Source organism: Puma concolor, chromosome A1 (assembly GCF_028749965.1).
Source record: "Puma concolor isolate L17-30 chromosome A1, mPumCon1.1.hap2, whole genome shotgun sequence".
Classification (NCBI taxonomy): domain Eukaryota; kingdom Metazoa; phylum Chordata; class Mammalia; order Carnivora; family Felidae; genus Puma; species Puma concolor.
This window is the reverse complement of record NC_141667.1, coordinates 57382784-57398080: the sequence shown is the minus strand read 5'-3', so window position 1 is coordinate 57398080 and position 15297 is coordinate 57382784. Positions and strand designations below refer to the sequence as shown.

The 15297-nt window shown below is 36.6% G+C and overlaps 1 pseudogene; it reads right to left on the bottom strand.

The window, feature by feature from the left end:
- Positions 1-14529: 14529 nt before the first annotated feature.
- LOC112860513 (small ribosomal subunit protein uS11m pseudogene) lies at positions 14530-15075 on the bottom strand (annotated as a pseudogene).
- Between the last annotated feature and the right edge of the window lie 222 nt (positions 15076-15297).

The window sequence follows — 15297 nt, the reverse complement described above, 5'->3', positions numbered from 1 at the left end:
GGAGACTTGCCAATAGCTACATGAGTGGTTTGGAATGAGATCTACCCCCAGTTTAGTGTTTAAATGACTGCAACTTCAACAGACACATCCACTGTAATCCTCTAAAGACCCAGAACCAGAGGTTTCCAGCTAAGCTGTACCAAAGTTCCTGATCTTTAGAAACTATGAGAGAATATATATCTGTTGTGTAAGCTTCAAGGGCTCCGGGTAATTTGTTAAGCAGAAATAGGTAACTAATATAGTTGCTAACAGAAATACATAACAAATGTTGTTGATTCTTTTTGGAAAAAATACATTTTACCCTAAGATCATGCCTTTCCTACATTTTTAGTGTTAAAAATTGCCTATATTTTATGATCTGATTGTGATAGTTTTTTTTTTTTTTTCCCCTAAGCATATAGCTAGCAAAATAAGTCTATCTGAGCGCATAAAATTTCTACTTAAGTTTTCTGATTAATGAAATACAAAAGTTTGGGAACTTGGGCTCCAAACAATTTTCTTATCATTTACATTCTTCTATTATCACTATTTTGTGTAAAATAGCATAAATATTTATTTGCATCTAAATAAATATAAATACATTTAAATTTATCTAAATAAACTGTGAATATCAAAAGTGTGAGGACTATGTTATTTAAGCTTACCAGCACCGAGTGGGGCGTCTGGCACAGAGTGCAGATTACACAACTGTTTATTGAATGAGTGAATAAATGCAACTACAAATGAATAAAAACATTGCTTACCTATGTCAGCAGTTCTCCCACAATATTTGGGCATCATAATGTATATCACTATAGTGTGAAAATTCCAGATATAGTAGTAAACATTTTAGACAGCCTCTGGATACCTTCTGATACATTGTTTCCTCTAACTAGAAAGTTCAGTTAATCAGAATGCCCATTCTGTTTTCCAAATCACAGTTATTTTCACGCCTATACTCTATATGTGACACAGGTGAATGCTGATTCAAATTTTAAGTTTTCTATTTCTATCATCAAAAAGGAATAGTACATGTAAATTGCCTATTTATATACTAGATCACTTGTGATCACAGTCATGGGACTAATTAGAAATAACCACCGAAATACAAAATTCTTAGATTTATGCATCCCAAGGCAATGATTCAGGAAACATAGACACACCCTCACATATACAATCCACTTTCTGTGATCAGATATAGAAGAAATAAATTTAAGAGTAACTGAATGGGGCGCCTGGGTGGCTCCATCGGTTAAGCATCCAGCTTGGGCTCAGGTCATGATCTTTCATTTCACAAGTTCGAGCCCCGCATCAGGCTCTGTGCTGACAGCTCAGAGCCTGGAGCCTGCTTCAGATTCTGTGTCTCCCTCTCTCTCTCTCTGACCCTCCCCTGCTTGGGCTCTGTCTCTCTCTCTCTCTCAAAAATCAAAATAAATAAACACATTGAAACAAAAATTTAAAAAAAAGAGTAACTGAGAATTGTCATATTAAGATAATATCCTTACAAAAAGAATAGAAAAGGAAAGACTGGTTACTTGGTGCATGAAAAATACATGGACATTCTTCTGTCAGAAGATGTCCAATTGCTTAGCAAAAATGTGAGCCCACAAGTCACTGGCATTCCCAAAGAATTAAGTTAACTGCATTCAAATATTCCCTCAGAGAGAACAGTGACTGAACAGCTGATTGTCAGTGATGACCCTGTACAGTATGGCACCATAAGAAAATAGGACTATCACCTCTAGCATGTCTAAATCACATTGTATCCTGGTCACTGGGCTATGTAACACCACAAGCTTTAAAGGAACATACTTCTGTGTAACTAAAAGTGACAACGAGATGATTTCAATAAGAAATGTATGTGAAGTTTCTTTTCAGAAGCATAGAACTGCTACCATATAAAATGCAGAAATGTGATGACATTGTAAAGTGAATGCTATGTTATTTCCTGCCTTACTATGGTCAATGTTTGGTGATTAAGCTCCTGTATGATAACAATAAATGAACAAAAAAAGTGGTCAAGCCCACTGTGGAAATCAGATTCTGACCTGACTCCTGGTCATGAGCTTGTGGAATCCCCTCATCTTGAGGGTGAGCCAGGCAATAGGACTTGCAAACAGTATCCAAATGTGATGGGACGTCACTTCCAAGCTTAGCTTATAAAGGATTGCGACTTCTATTCTGTTCATACTCTTTCTTTCTTTCTCTCCCTCTCTTGCTTGCCTAGTCTGATGAAGCCAGGTGTCATAGGAAGAGGCCTACAAGTCACAGAACTGAAGATAGCTTCCAGCCAATAGCCAGTGAGAAACTTGTCCCTCAGTCCAATATGCCTTGAGGAATTGAATCATGCTGACAACCATATAAGTGAGTTTGGAAGTAGATCCTTGCCCACTTTAGCCTTGAGGTGAGGCCACAGACACTGATGGCATGTTTTGTGGGGTTCTATTTAAATTTATTTATTTATCTTTCAGAGAGAAAGAGAAAGAGAGAGAGAGAGAGAGAGAGAGAGAGAGAGAGAGAGAGAAAGAGAGCAAGAGGCAGAGAAGCAAAGAGAGAATCCCAGACAGGCTCCATGCTGTCAGCGTGGAGTTCAATGTGGGGCTCTATCTCATGAATCATGAGATCAGGACCTGAGCTTAAATCAATTGTTGGATGCTTAACTGACTGAGCCATCCAGGTGCCGAAAAACACATTGATTGCCTTCCTCAAAAGACTCTGAAACAGACGACCCAACTAAGCTGCATCTGTATTCCACACCTGCAGAAACTGAGAAGATGTGTTGTTGTTCAAGTCACTGAGTTTTAGGATAATTTGTTATCTAGCAATAGATAACTAATGTACTTCTCAGTGACATACAAGGCTAGGTAGTACTAAGGAGATTGTTGCTATAGTTCCATTAGGAAGGAAAAAAAAACACTTGTTTTCTGTGATCAAATTTCTCTAACAAATACTAAATATTTCTATTATAATAAGAGCAGTCATGGATAAAAAAATAATATGGAATTTTACTTTAATATTTACTTTGGCCATTGGGAAGAATTTGGACAAAGGAAACAGGGACTGAGCCAGGATCAGGCAAATCATTTCAAGTAATTGTGAATCATAATCATGACTGAACTAATAAACCAGTGCTCAGGGAAAGCATGATCTGGGCTGATACCTGAAGTACAGAGGGTGGTGTGGATGGATACAAAGTGGATACAGCGACTGGCTTATATGGTCAGCTATGAGGACCATGGGAGTGGCCAGGCTGATAATGGGTGTTCCTGGCCTAAATGGGAGAAGCACAGAACTCAATGGGACTTAGACTCAATGAGAGTCCTGTAGGCCATACAGGTGTTACAATTTCTTGATTTTATAGTGCATATTTATTCATTTTCTAAAATTATGGTATATATCAGTTTCAGTTATTCAGTTGCAAGTAACAAAACCCAACAAAGGCCTTGGGAAGGACAGAAACTAGGATAGTCTGGAATATTTAATGCAAGAACTAATGACTATGTGACAATTGTTTTGGTCTTGGCCATTCTATTCAATATTTAAATTTTCTGGGGAAGAAGTCTGATTGGACTAACTTGATTCCCATACTTGTCTCTGAATTTATTGTTGTGGTCAGTGGAGATGGATCCCCATTTGGCCATGTATATAGTTCATGTCCACCTTTGGGGCAATGACTCAACTCCTCTCCACTGCATGGACTGAAATGAAAAAGTGTCATTATCTGAAGGGAAATAAGGATGCTGTTCAAAAAAAAAAAAAAAAAAAAGGACATAAGGTTGCTGTGTGAGTTAAAACAGCATGCACCAGTATAGAAGCCACCTTGCAATCAGTGGAGCTGTCTCAGAATCAAACTAATGTAATTCCTTTAACAGGCATCACCTCTAACAGCCTTGATGCATGTACTGACTGGTGCCTTAAAGGCACCATCTGACACTTGAAATACATTTGATGCTAGGGATAGAAGAAATTACCCTTCTAGTGAAGGTGTGATCCACAGCTGCAACTTCATATCCTCTTTAAGCTGCAGAGAAAAATTCAACTGGCTCTTCAGATCAGTGTGCCCAAAGGCCAGAACTGAAGCAATTCATCCCATCTGGCATTTCCTGATACTTAAGACTAGAGATGTTCAATGATGTTACCAATTCATATAGAAGTTCAAGCAATTGCCCAACTTTTAAGATGCTATCTCAATTTATAATTACTAAGTCATTTATTGTTCCATTTATGTATGATAGAACAAGGTATAACGCAATTAAGTGGCCTATCCAAATTCATACAATATATGGCATAGTTGAAATCACAATCAAGATTTCCAAGACCTTGCCAGATAATACATTTTACTAAAGTTGCTACCTTAAATACTTCATCACTACTTGATGGCATGTGATCATATTTACAAATTGACATGAACCTTAAGGGATAAGCTCCAGATAAGTTTATTGAGTCAGAATTCAGAAACTCCATATTAGACTGCAGTGCTGAGTCACGTCATGAATTCATTCAGGATAAATGTCAAGTCCTGTACAAAGTAATAGTGGGAAATTATAGGTGGGTTGAGATATAACCTAACAGCAAAGGTTTAAAAGACCTGAATTTTAGTAAGATATAATAAACACAAGGGCAAAAAAAAAAAAAAAAAAAAAAAAGTGACCTACTTGCCAACAATATCAGTCTATTCTTGGAATGCATTCAGAGAGTTTTGTGTTGAAGTTCTTTCCTTTTTGGAGTTTACCAAGCTAGGTTCATAAAAGTTAACACACTATTTCTGGATACTTAGTCTCCCCTGAATCCTCCTGTAAACTGATCGAGACAAGAAAGAAAAGTTAAAGATTCTCTTTCACTTTTTCAAGAGCTTAAGATGTTTTAAACAACCCAGTTGTTACTTTTGTAGCCTCAGTGTCCAACATAGGTACCTCCTACAGAAAATATTTTAGTTTGTTTTCTCAAACTCCCGGAAATTTGAAGTTTAAGTTTGCCCCTCTCTGTTGCAGACATTTGGAGGATTGCCTGTCCTGGTCTAGAACCATCTACTTTCTCCTGGAATTGCCTGATCTTGATCTACAGATACTAATCTCCAGACTTGATATTGAATAACATCATTACATGACCTCAGCCCCTTAGCTCCATCTGGGTAGGGGACAGAGAGTGTCTGCCCTGAACTGAGTTGGGGCAAATGGCTTATCTCTTGTAGGATTTGGGAATGTAACAGAAGACAGTTGATTGGCTTAAGATAAACTTAATGTAAAATCGACAGCCAGGAATGCTGCACAAGCCAGTCTGTATAGACAGAAAAAGGATAAAGCAAACTCTGAAAACATGTAGAAGAAATAAGATGGGTATTAAGAAAGAGAGAGAAACAAAAACAGAAGAAAAAAGCTCTATAGATCTTTGTTCCCCTTCCTTTTTGAAGCTGGGCTACATTCCTAAACTTCAGTTCCATGAGACACTTCTGAATTTTTATAATTTCTATAATATAAAACTCCTGTTTGGTTTAAGCAAAAACATTTATCAACAACTCAAGATCTTAGGGAACTCTGTAGACCCTTCAGGCTCAAAGCACCAGCCAAAGCCCACCACCCACAAATATCTCCTACTCGTTGATTTTATAGTTTCTTCCCACTTTCATCTAACATGGAAGCACAAATGGTTGCAGTCAATGTTAGTAAGTAAAGACAGTGGCATTGGCAATATCCATAAGTTTAGACAAAATCTAAAATAACTCAAAACAGCAATGCACTAGGAACTACAGAAAATTCTGAGGATCGTGAGTGTAGCAAAGAGATGACTAGGATAGGTAAATGTACTATCTGCAAAATATATAAAGAAACATTTAACTTAATTTTTATGTAAGATTTTTTTTTTTTCTTAAGTTTACTTATTTATTTTGAGAGACAGAGAAGGCATGGGTGAGGAAGGGGCAGAGAGAGAGGGAGAGAGAAAGAATCCCAAGCACGCTCCACACGGTCAGTGCAGAGCCCAGAGTGGGGCTCGAACTCACAAACCGTGAGATCATGACCTGAGCTGAAACCAAGAGTCAGATGCTAAACTGACTAAGCCACCCAGGTGCAGTTTTTTTTTTTCTTAATTCAGAACCATTAAAACGAAACAGGGTCTTCTGAAAGTAGTGAGTTCCCTGAAATTGGAGGCATTTTAACAAACTTTAGATGCCTACTTAGCAAAGTATTTGTAGAACATCTATTCAAGTATGAAATCAAATGGGCGATTATATTAACTTACTTCTACATGCTTTGCCAACTCTATGATTCTTTGATTCATCAATTTATTTTGAATGCCCACAGGATATACTGTAAAATGTAATGTTGATCTCTACATGACTAATAATAACATCTTGTTTGAATCACAACATGCAGTACTATGCCAACCTTTGTGATGGACAGGCATTATGAAAATATACAAGGCAGTAATATTTACCGATTGTATGATCTTATCCCCAAAGGAGAAAGCCCTTTACAATGACATTTAAAGGTAGGCTTTTGTTTAAGATCAACTGTGTAAAACAACAGCAATAAGTACAAGGTGGCTCAAACATATGTTCGTCTTGATGACACCTTATCTGAATGGTGTCTTCAGTTGAAACACCAAGTCCGGAATACTGTGATCTCACCCTTCTAGAAAGCTTCATAATCACATTTTGTTATTCTTGCCAAAGCCACAAAGAAAGCGCATTACAAGCTTAAAGTTTTTCAAGTGCCTTGTTCTTCTTTTTCAAAATTGTTTACTGTATAATTTAGATGTCCTCAGATGGGTTCTTTATACACACACACACACACACACACACACACACACACACACACACACATATATATATATATATATATATTTATAATATGGTTACTTCTGTTTGGGCACATTAAAACAAAAAAGATTAAGCCAGTTACAACAAAGAAACAATTGTTAAGTGTTATTCAGTATTCAGCCAGATGTGCTGACAGTATCCAGTACTCTTTCATTCCAGACAATGGTGAGAGTGAAAGCCCATATCCCATATTCACTTTCCTCATCATATCATAAGATTGTCCATGTGTAGTGGGCTCAGTGGTAGTTCCCAAAAACATATGTCCATGTCTTAATCCCTGAAAATAGTGACTATTACCTTACATAGCAAAGGAACAAAAGAACAAATGTTTCCTTGTATGGCAAAAGATACAGTTTAAGGATCTTAAGAGGAGATGATTATCCTGGGTGATCCAGGTGTCTCCTAAATGCCATCACAATCGTCCTTATAAAAGAGAGGCAGGAGATCAGACAGGCATACAGAAGAGAAGAAGATATTATGTAGATAGTGTCCCGATGATATTCTGATTTCTGACTTCTGGTTCATTAAATGTTTACTTATTTTCTATTACTGTCCTTCAGTTGGGACGAAAGCACTCCTAAATCAACATTATGATATTTTTAAGGACATGCTTTGAACAGACAACTCATAAAAAGAAATATAAAAATTTCCTCTAAACGTATAGATACTCATCTTCATTCTCTTAAGAGAAATGTAATTAAAACTATGGAGGCAACATCTATAAACCACTCAATTGGCAATTCAAAAGCTTGACAATCCACTCAGCTGGAAAGTCTGTGCAGAAAGAGGGTCTCTCTGACATGCCTAATGGGAATAAAAAATGGTGCAACCCTTATGAAGAGGAATTTGAAAATATTTTACCAAACTCCATGTGCAGTGCTACTTCCAGAAATTTACCCTGAAGATATACCACCAAAAATATGCAAATTCATTTGCTGTATGCAAATTAACAAGGTTATTCACTGAAGTATTATTTGTAATTGCAAAATATCGGAATCCATGTAACTCTCCAAGCATAAAAAAGTAGGTAAAAGTAATGGAGTGCTACACTTCTATAAAGAAAATGAGGAAGGACTCTATTAACAAGACATACTGTTAAGTGAAAATGCAAAATATGAAAGAACATACATGTGATACTATATATTGTATGAGAACAGAAACTAAGAAAATATACATACACTTGCTCGTCATTTAAAAAAGCAACACAGGACTCATAAACCAGAAAAATAAAAAAAAAGAAATTAACTACATGTGGTGAGGTGGAAGAATGGACTGAAAGGGATATGAGAAAGAGTGATATTTCTCTGAGTATACTTTTATGTATACTTTGGAATTTTAAGCATGTTAATATACCACATATCTAAAAATATTAATTAAATCAATATGAAAGGGAAGGGGAAATAACTGCAAGCAATCTGAAATAAATGAGCCTTCATCATATTTCAAGAGAACACCATAACCCCATGGAAAGGATTAAAAATAAAGAACTAATCTAAGTACTGGTGAACAGAGCACTTAGATATATATATTCAGTCTTGGGCAGAGTAGGCTGTATGGTGGAGTGGTAGATCAGCCAAAAATCCTAAATTATTTTCAGTTTTGTTTGTTATAATCAAATGAGTGAGGAAGAGGGGGTGGGAGAAAGAAAAGAAGAAACAACAACTCTACAATGGAGAAAGGGGAAATGGGTAACACCTTGATCAGATGTTAAAATTTACACCACCAATGAGGACAGATGAACATAATGTGACTGGTTTAAGAGGCATTTTAAGGACAAAATTCCTCCTATGCAGCATTCCAATGAGAAGGCATAAACACAATCTAGTCAACAAAGAAATATAAAACCAAACACACAATAAGAAATGTTCTATTTTTGAAAAGATGGGAGAATATATTTTCAAAAATGTCAATGTCTTTAATTTAATTTTTTTTTTTCAACGTTTTTTTTTTTTTTTTTTTTATTTATTTTTCGGACAGAGAGAGACAGAGCATGAACGGGGGAGGGGCAGAGAGAGAGGGAGACACAGAATCGGAAACAGGCTCCAGGCCCTGAGCCATCAGCCCAGAGCCTGATGCGGGGCTCGAACTCACGGACCGTGAGATCGTGACCTGGCTGAAGTCGGACGCTTAACCGACTGCGCCACCCAGGCGCCCCATAAATGTCAATGTCTTTAAAGACAAAGAAAGGCTATGTAAAAGACTGAGATTAAATAAATGTTAAAGATGCTAAAAAGACAGGACAACTAAAGGCAATACCAGCCTGTAAACTGGATTCTGAACTGGAAGAGAAAAAAATAAATTGTTTAAAAGGATACTGTTGAATAAACTGACCAAGTTGAATGTGGATGGTAATTTAGACAAAGGTATATATGTAAATTTATTAAGTTGACAAGAGCAATGTGATTATGTTAGAGAATATACCTATTCTTTGGAAATCCTATGCTTAAAGAATTTATGGGTTAAAGGCCATGGGATATGAAATTTACCTTCAAATGGTACTGAAAAAAATTACATCTATACATATATGTAGAGAGAGCATGAGAGAGATTGAGAGGACCTAAATGATAAGACAAATAAAGTAAAATATTAATAGGTAAATTTAGATAAAAATATGTGATTTGTACCATGAGGCAATGTTTTATAAGTTCAAAATCATTCCAAACAAAATACATCCAAAAATAGAAATTATTCCAATCTTAAAATTGCTCAATGACAAAAAACAAAACAAAAACAAAAACAAAAAACAAAAAACCCCAACTTGTTTCTATTTAATATCTCTAATAATCAAGATAAATAGACCCACTATGTGCTCCCCTCTCCCATCTACACAAAACAAACACCACATCTCAAATCTCAAAGAGCTTTTACTCTAATCAATGTACTGAAATATGTCACTTAAGAATAATATTAAAACTACAGGTCTCAAATAAATGCTAAATGAAAGACACATGTAATAGCCAGTACAGACATTTTTTTCTTACCTAATTGAGACTTTTTATAATTTCTCTTCTTTCTTATTTTACACAAGTGAGTTGAAAAACCAATTACCCTTGATAAATAACCTCACATTTACTTGAAAACCACTCTTGAAATATCCTGCCTCCCTTCCTCAGCTTGAAGAACTCTATTTCCTCAATTTTGTCTATCTTTCTCATATTAATTCTCTCCTCCAAGAGTAAAATATGCTGATCAGCTGCCATTTATGCAGGCCTTAAAACTAGCACAAGATGCTTTACCAGCATCCTTCTGTGTCTGTGTTAGCATTCCTGTGATAGGCTCCAAATCATGAATTTGGGGATCGGTTGATTAGATTTTTCATCAAATTACAGGATCTTTTCCCCAATGTTAAACATAGAAATTTTCCCCACGGTAGAGCAGACAACTTGGTGACATGAGCTCATGAAATTTTATTTATGTATTGATTATGCTCCTATACTCACTGTGTAGATTTTTGTTATACTAATGAAACACTATCTAGATTTTAGAATTCCCCATCCTCAGACACACTGAAAACTCATCTGTCAAGTTAAAATTTGACCCTCAAAGTATTTGAGCATAAAATTTGCATTAATTTCCTGCATTAATAAAATGGAATATATATATAAATATAATATATAAATATATATATTATATATATTTATATATTATATTTATATATATATATTTATATTTATATATATTTATATAATATATATATATATTTAAATTAATGCTTATTTATTTTGAGAGAGAATGAGAGAGTAAATAGGGGAGGGGAAGAAAGAGAGGAAGAGATAGTCCCAGGCAGGGCCGTGGTGCCAGCGCAGAGCCTGCTGTGGGGCTAGATCTTACCAACTGTGATATCATGATCTGAGTCAGTGTCAAAATTTGGGCGCTTAACTGACTGAGCCACGCAGGTGCCCCAAATGGAATTTTTTTTTTTAAATTAGAGGTTTGTAGAGCACCTGGGTGGCTCAGTGGGTTAAGCATCCAACTCTTGATTTCCACTCAAGTTGTGACCCCAGGGTTGTGGGATACAGCCCCTCCATGTTCAGTGTGGAGCCTGCTTAAGATTCTCTTTCCCTTGCCCCTCCCTGACTCATGTGCTCATGCTCTCACTGTCACTAAAATTGAAAGAAAGAAAGAAAGAAAGAAAGAAAGAAAGAAAGAAAGAAAGAAAGAAAGAAAGAAGGAAGGAAGGAAGGAAGGAAGGAAGGAAGGAAGGAAGGAAGGAAGGAAGGAAGGAAGGAAGAAATGTAGAGGTTTTTTTTTTTTTTTTTGGTTTTGCAAAATATGGTGTGTTTAGTTTTGTAATTAGGATACTAGAAAAATAACTACTTTTAGAGATAGCTTGCTCAAGAAGTATATCGGATGTTAGGATCGAAATCAATGATCTTTTCAAATAAATTCATAGGTACTAATGAGAAATCCAAAAGAAGTTTAAATTCTTTCCATTAAAGCCATGTCAAGGTTGTAAAATTGAAGGTCTAACACCCCTACATTCATTTGACACAAGTTCCGATATTTGTAGGCAAAATATGTGAAGTTTTCTAATATACCAAATATTGCATGAGTGTACAAGAATCCCTATTTTTATATTTCTATTTGTGGAACTTTCAGAATCTTATAGACTTTTTTTTTTCTTCATGAATTCTTTATTCCTTCCTCCCTCTCTTCTTTCCTCCATTCCTTTTTCCTTCTTTTCTGGTGGGAGCAGCCAGTAATAATTTTTGATTGACTGTCCACTATGCCTTAAATAAGTATAGAAATCTGAAGTTCCAGTTCCATCTTTCTGTGTCTGCTTCTGTTTGCCAATTGCCACTCATTCCTCCTTATAACTATATTATCACCTTTCTTTGTTCTCTTTTTTTAAATAATAAATATGGGCAATGAAGTGTATTTTTTTGCTCATCTATCCATTAATTTATTTACTAATGAATGCATGCAATTTCTGTGTTAATTCATTTATTCATTTCCTCATGCTTCAGACACAATTAAAGGCTGACATAAAATCATAAAAAGAAGTATGTTTCTTTATTTTTTATTTATTTATTTTTTTAGTACCCTACCTGAATCTCCCAATTAGAGGCAGCATCTGCTTTTAGATTTCAGGTTTGTAACTAGCCAGAATAAGCTGTTTAAGATGTACAAAGGGATGAACTGGAAAGAACAATTAAATATGTTCATTGCTAATGAATGATTTTCATGCTGGGTGAGCCCATAAAAAAGTAATGAGAGTTATACAATGAGCTGATCTTAGGCACTCTATAGTTCCCTAATTCATGTTCACCCACTGGCTGAAAATGGATTCAAATGGATTCATCAGTATACAGTCTACGAGCTAGCATTTGCCAGGTAGGAGAGCTTTTCACTGTCAAGTCTAATGAGTTATTACTAATGGCAGGTAGTTTCTGGCAACAGCTGGTAGCATTTATCCAGAATAAGAAAGGTATAAATGAGTTCCATGACAACCCAACCTGGCAGCAGGGGAAGATAAAGGAGAATGCCGAAGAGATAGACCACCTGAAGGTGTAGGGAGAGATGCAATGAGAGCTGGTTTAAAGGTTCAAGAAGACAAACTTTATATCACACACTTGCCTTGGGTCACCTGGCACAGAAAGAGGAATTTTCTCTAGATCTTTAGATAAAGATGGAGAGGAATGTGTTTCCTGCTTAAAAAAAAAAAAAAAAAAAAAAAAAAAAAAAGGAACTTTTCCAGGAACGTTCTAGAATATCCAGTTAAAAGTATATTCTCACTGCATATTTTATAGCCCCATTCCACAGCTGAGCATTTTAGTTTATGTTCTGTAAAATTTTCACTTGAAGTACAGAGATCAGCAGCTTTTAAATACTTAAAGATTACCAGTTTTCTACAGTAAAGTGTGTCTTCTGTGGCCTCTTATTTTGATTTCTTCAATAGAGTGCAATGTCCTTCAGACTGCTTTTTACTCATATTTGCTTCCTAAGGACCCAAGTGTTCTATCAGCTTGACTGATATTACCCATATCAATCATTAGTTGACTGTTCTGTTGTCAATCACTGCCCTACTTCTAACAGTAATTTTTTAACCAATTATTAAAGTAATCTGGTAATCAAAAGGACCAAGTTTAGTGTTTCAAAGGATATTAGTGGTAATATTTCTCTTCACAAGACTGCACCATTTAACTCCTGCTGAGGAAAATGGTATGATGGTTAATTTTATGTCTGAACTTGACCAAGCCACAGGGTGACCAGACCTTTGTTAAAACATTATTTTGGTTGTGTCTCTGAGGGTGTTTTAAGAGGACTTCAACATTTAACTCAATAGATTGAGTAAAGCAGTTTGTCTTCTCTAATGTGGGTTGGGCCCATCCAATTAGTTGAGGGCCTAAATAAAACAAAAAGGTTGACATTCCCAGGAGTAAGAAGAAATTTCTCCTCCCTTACTGCCTTCAAGCTGGGACGTAAGTTTTTCCTACCTTTGTAGATGTAGTGAAACTTTAGCTCTTCCTAGACCTCGATACTACTGGCCTTTGGACTAAAACTACACCATCAGCTCCCCTGGCTCTCAGCTCTTCAGACTCAGACTGGAGCTATACCCATAGGCTCTTCTAGGCCACCAGCCTCCTGACTGCAGACCTTTGGACTTGTCAACCTCAGAAATCATGTGAACCTACGCATTATAATAAATATCATAAATATCTCCTACTCTGTTTCTCTGGAGAACTTTAACACATGTGGAAACTTCCAGAAATAAAAGAATTAGATCGAATTGAGTGTCTAAATGCCTGTGTGCCTTCATGTTGACTAATTTTTTTAATAAATCACAAAATCTGGCACATAGCTTGTGTCTAATAAATATTTATTAAATGAATGGATAAGCTAATTTGTCAATTATGTACACTGTTGTTAGTATATTAATCATGTTAATTACATATATAAAGAAGTATATATACAGTTAATTATATTAATTACGTGTACAAGAAAACTGTATTCAAGTTGTTGTAAAAGTGATATATCTGCTGGAAACTGGAGAACTAATTGAGCTCTCTCTTGAAGAGTCATCCCCCCCCCATAATCAGTAAAAAGTAATAATAATAACATGTCTTCTACTAACTTACAATGTGATTTTAAGCAACTCATGTATACAATATCTCAGTTTCCTTATTTACCAAAAGAAAAAGTGGGAAATTTTTCAGACTCTTACAACTAAATAATTAGAATCCATGTCAGTATAATACTGAATGATCATAGTAATAGACAGGGGAGAGAGAAAGAAAAGTGAAAATAAATGTACTAATAATATTCAATCCTAATTTTATTGTATCTTTTGTATGTCTTATCTGTTGAAAGATTTGGTTCATTCCAAAGGTTGGTTTAGAACTGATAACACTGAATACTCTATATCTCTTGGCAAAGTGAAGAGTAAGTAATAGAATATTTAATTATATATTAATGCTGTACCACTATTTTATTATTACTTTTTTTTTTTCCACAGATGGTAGCGATATTTTTATTTTTGCTGAGCAGAGGCAGCATTTACTGCTGACGTCTGGCCACAGCTGCCCTGTGGCTCCCCTTGAGTCACACTGGATACTCGGCTCCAGCTGAAGGAACAAGCAAGGCCACCAGTAAAGGGGTAAAGCTCACCCCTCACTCACTGCAAAATCTCCAGCAAGCCCTTCTCAGGAGAGAGCTCTGACAGCAACATGTTTTCAAGAAGTCCAGCCAGAGATGGGACTTGAGGTCAAGTTCAGGGGCAGACTTCCTTTCAGTCATAGGCTCACAGCCTTTCTGGGGTGACAGCCCATTGTATGGGATGTGGGGTATTGTCTACGAATGTGATCACTTCCAGGTCCCCCATGGGGCCTTTTACCACCACTGAGGTATGGATCACACCCTTCCCTCAGCTTTCTCGCAGCACTTAGCCCTGTTTGTGCAGCAATGCTCGCAACTTTCCTAGCATTCCAGGACCTCTCTGCGCCTCAGGACGTGCCAGCAAGGGACTGGCACATGGCAGAGACACCTGGATCTTCATGTTTTTATAGGATGCTGTGATGTATGCAATGGGGATCTCCTCGAATTTCTTTCATGCCCATGTTAGAGAACATTCCTGTCCTAGAAATGGAGGACTAAAGTTGCTGCTCTTTGAAGCCTGAGCCACTGCCTTTGTCCTCAACCTCCTGCTTGGCCACTGCATCTTGTAGCTGCTGGGTGCCTGTGTGGATGATGGAGGCAGGCACCCTGGCCACGACCCTGGGCATTGGTAGCCAAGCCCATGACCACAAGGGCAAAGAGCCTGTCCTTCCTACCACCTGCATGGCTTGAATTGACCTCCATCAAAACCTGTCCTATATCACTATTTTATTTATTTAATTTATTTTTTAAGGTTTTAATTTAGTTTTGAGAGAGAGAGAGAAAGAGAGAGGGGAGGAGGGGCAGAGAGAGACAGAGAGGGAGAGAGAGAATCCCAAGCAGGCTCCTTGCTGTCAGCACAGAGCTGGGACTTGGGCTTGAACTCAATGACCTGACCGGAAACCAAG